The 4,672-nt window shown below is 36.9% G+C and overlaps 1 protein-coding gene across 3 annotated transcripts in view; it reads right to left on the reverse strand.

Annotated features, from left to right (window-relative positions):
• Positions 1-4,672, reverse strand: part of HPSE2 (heparanase 2 (inactive)) — a 782,979-nt gene that overhangs the window by 29,308 nt on the left and 748,999 nt on the right. The window lies entirely within an intron of this gene.

Below are 4,672 nucleotides of genomic sequence, written 5' to 3' on the forward strand. Positions count from 1 at the left end.
CAGTGAGCCCCTAACCATGTAAGCATGGTCACCCCCGTGAGACCCTAACCATGTAAGCATGGTCACCCCAGTGAGACCCTAACCATGTAAGCATGGTCATCCCCGTGAGCCCCTAACCATGTAAGCATGGTCACGCCAACTGTGGGTTGATAATGAAGCAGGTGCTGTCTAAAGTGACGATTTCAACTGACTAAATGGGGAAGCGTAAAGTGGAGCAGACCTAGAGCAGAAGAAGAAGAAATGAAAAATAATTTTCCACATATGAAATAACAACTAGTTTGGGCCTTAAATTTTGCACTTTATTTTCCTAAACTTTACTTTCCATACTGGTTTATGATTTCTCTTTAATTATAGAATGGAAGGTTTCCAATCCTTGGGATTGTCACCAATACGAGCATCCAAAATGTCATTTTCCAAATATTGTCACTGAAGGCTACTAAGTGGGAGGGAAATGAAGCTTCTCCAGGCAGGATCCCAGAGTCTTCAATTTCAGAGCCAGAAATGCAAAGAGAAAAATGTTTGCAAACTGTGGCGCTAATTCTTAGTCATCCTCAATAATTCTAAAATAAAAAGAATAATTCTAAACTAAAAAGAATGCAAAGCTTTTAACCACTCCAGGGTCCATTTGTAACTGATCAATAATAATCCAATCTGAAACCCACACATTTATCTAAATTTACAAAAAATTTACGGAAGCCTACCTACTACCACCTTAGTTTGGTATTGTATTTGCTATTACATTTTATATTTGATACAAATATAAAATTTGCATTTGTATTGTAACAGTTCTTATCACCTGCTATGGGGTAAAGACTTCAGTATTCATAACTCACCATGTAAAACAGGGCTTCCTAATTTGTCTCCCCCGCCCCATTCTGGAATTCAGTGAATGTACTATTCAGTGCATATTATTCAAGGTCTTAAAGACACCAAGCATATCTTTTCAGCTTTCATCATTCCAGTCAGAAGCCTCCTAATGATCTTTGGTTTGTCTTCTGTGGTCATCTATAACATCAGCTCCTTAAAAATGTCTGATTAACTACATAAATTGGAAGAAAGTCTCTAAGCCCCCTTGCCACCAGAACAGTTCCAGATCTACTCAAGTAGTGGCTCCAAGATTTGCCCAACCATTTCCCTTAATTAGCCTTAAGTGGCCTCAGGATGGCTGTTCAATATGGTCTCTTAATATTTAACACTACTACTTATCTGTCAGTTTGCCATACTGTGGTGGCCTATGTGTTGCTATGATGCTGGAAGCTATGCCACCAGTATTTCAAATACCAGCAGGGTCACTCATGGTGGACAGGTTTCAGTGGAGCTTCCAGACTACGATAGACTAGGAAGCAAGGCCTAGGTAATCTACGTTCAAAAATTAGCCAATGAGCACCTTATAGATCACAACTGAACATAAGAACTGTCTGTTACAGTGCTAGAAGATAAGCTCCTTCGGTTGGAAGGCACTCAAAATACACAGTGGCTGCAACAATGGATTCAAGCATACCAGTGATGGTGAAGGTGTTGTGGGACCAGGAAATGTTTCATTCTGTTGTAAGTGGGGCCACCATGAGTCAGAGCCGACTCTATGGCAACTAACGACAATAATAATATTTTAAAAGGCAAATACATAATCATTGTCAATCATATGGATGAAAAATATCTCTGGTTTAATTTGCTATTATTTCATTACAATTTCTATGTTTTTACTGATTATTACTTTGTGAAGTGACTATCACAGTCACCCTTATTTCCTATGGGATGTCCACAATTTGTAACAGATCTTAGTATTAGTGGTAAGAATCCTCTGGAATGTATATGGTACAAATATTCTGCCCAAGTTCGTATTTTGCCTTTTTATGAATTTTTTTGATATAGAGAATTAAAAAATATTTTACACAAAAATGTATCAATCTTGTTCTTTTCTTTAAATTTTTCCCTTTTATTCTTAGAAAGTCCTTTCTTGCACAAGGATCAGATAAATCTTTTTAGTTCTTTTTATATTATCATTTTAAAATTTAATCTTTTAATTCATTGGAAAATGGGTGGTGCAAATGGTTAAGCAATCAGCTACTGGCCAAAAGGTTGGTGGTTTGAATCCAACCCGAGGTGCCTTGTAATAAAGAGCTAGGTATCTACCTCCGAAAGATTAAAAACCAAAAGCCAAAACTGTTGCTGTCAAGTCGAATCCGACTCATGGTGACCCCATGTGTTTCAGAGCAGAACTGTGATTACAACCATCAAAAACCCCACGGAGCACAGTTCTAGGATTGCCAGGAGTCAGAATCAATTCAATGGCAACTAGTTTGTTTTATTTTACTAACTTTTATCATTTTCTTTAATTTCCTAATTGTTGTAGTGAATAACCTATACATTTACCACTGAGCCCATCTTTATCACATACTACCACATCATTATATACATATCATAAAATACATTTTATGATATGTGTATCATGATATATTGTTAAGAAATACTATCCAAACCATGCCCATTGCCATTGAGTTGATTCAGACTCATAGTGACCCTACAGGACAGAGTAGAACTGCCCTACAGGGTTTGCAAGGCTGTAATCTTTATGGAAGCAGACTGCCACATCTTTCTCCTGCAGAATGGCTGGTGGGTTTGAGCTGCTGATCTTTCAGTTAGCAGCTGAGCACTTAACCACTGAGCCACCAGAGCTCCATAAGACATACCATACCACTATAGAATTGGGTTCCTGGATTTTCCATTCTCTTCCATTGAACTCTCATTTTTTAAAAATCAGTTTTACATCATTTTAATTATTATAATTTATATTTTAATATCTACAGGTTGAAGACTATTTCATTATAATTTTTTTCTTTGTTCAAACTTTCCTTAATTAGTCTTACCCATCTATTTTTCCAAATAAACTTTGAAATAATTTTCTCATGGTGTTTGCTGTTGCAGAGAAGTTAGAGGCTAGGGAGATTTTTGTTCTATGTATGGGTAGCCTGTTTATGTTTTAGTTTTGTTTCCTTCCAGGATGCTTACAGGAGTCAGGTTTTATCCTTGATATTTGATCTTCTACCTGAAATGTGTCAATGTGGGTTTCTCTACTAATTTGATAGTATTTGGGGAATACTTTGGATCAGAAAGAGCTTTCTCCAACCTGTGAAAATTTTCTTCAAATATAAATTGGAATTCTTATTTGTTTCTATTTTCTCCAGTCTGTTTCAGTTTATTTATTAGATCTTCATCCTCAGTTCTGCGCATCTATCATTTCTTTCTCATTTTTAAAAAAATTGTGGTAAATGTATGTATCCCAAAACATTTCAATATTTTTTACATTTACAATTCAGTGATCTCTTTGGTTTCTCTTTTGCAAGAAGGTGTCTTAAGTTTGCGCTCCACATTGCTATATCTATTCTCTCTAGAATCATCTTCTGTTAGTTACTACATCCAATGAGTATTTTAATTATTACTACAATTTTAGTTTCTTTGCATTCTTTTTTGTCTCATTTAGCTCACATTATTGTTTGGCTTGAAGCACTTACTGATGAAGATCAAAGACTACAGCCTTCAGTATGGATTGCACCTTAACAAAGAAAACACAAATCCTCACAACGGGGCCAATAAGTCACATCATGATAAACGGAGAAAATATTGAAGTAGTCAAGGATTTCATTTTATGTGAATCACAATCAACGCCCATTGAAGCAGCAGTCAAGAAATCAAATGATGTATTGCATTGGGTAAATCTGCTGCAAAAGACCTCTTTAAAGTGTTAAGCAAAGATGTTACTTTGAGGACTAAAGTGTGCCTGACCGAAGCCATGGTATTTTCAATCATCTCATACGCATGTGAAAGCTGGACAATAAATAAGGAAGATTGAAGAAGAATTGATGCATTTGAATTATGGTGTTGGCGAAAATATTCAAAGTAGCATGGACTGCTAGAAGAACAAACAAATCTGTCTTGGAAGAAGTATAGCCAGGATGCGCCTTAGAAGTGAGCATGGTGAGACTTCATCTCATGTACTTTGGACATGTTATCAGGCGCGATCACTCTGGAGAAGGACATCATGCTACGTAAAAAAGGCATCAGTGACAAAGAGGAAGACCCTCGATAAGATGGACTGACACAGTGGCTGCAACAATGGGCTCAAACACAGCAATAATTGTGAGGATGGCACAGGACCGAGCAGTGTTTTGTTCTGTTGTACATGGGGTCACTATGAGTTAGAACCGACTTCACAGCACCTAACAACAACAACATTGTCCGGCTCTCATTTGTAACATTTTTGCACCATTTTGGCTTAACTGGTATGTGTATGTTTGACAAATACAGGAGAATATACATAACTAACGTGGCAGTTCTGAAGCACCTGAGAACCCACCATCTACCTTAAAAACTACCATAATACTCATACTGTCAAATCTAGTTATGTGATACTTCCCTTTGCCATTTTTGTGTTTTTCATCGTCTTGCTTTATCTTTTATAATTCTATCCATATATTTGCTCCTGAGCAATATATTATTTAATTTGTTTGTTAGCTTTATAAAAGTGGTATCGTGCTCGACTAATGAGGTACAGTAGTCCAGTGACAAGGGCCAGAAGGCAGAAGGTGACAAGGAAGCTGGTGATAGGGAACCCAAGGTTGAGTAAGGATATTGTTGATGTGTTGTGAGATTATTAACCATTGTCATAGGGCAA

This window comes from Trichechus manatus, unplaced genomic scaffold, assembly GCF_000243295.1.
Source record: "Trichechus manatus latirostris isolate Lorelei unplaced genomic scaffold, TriManLat1.0 scaffold00007, whole genome shotgun sequence".
Taxonomy (NCBI): domain Eukaryota; kingdom Metazoa; phylum Chordata; class Mammalia; order Sirenia; family Trichechidae; genus Trichechus; species Trichechus manatus.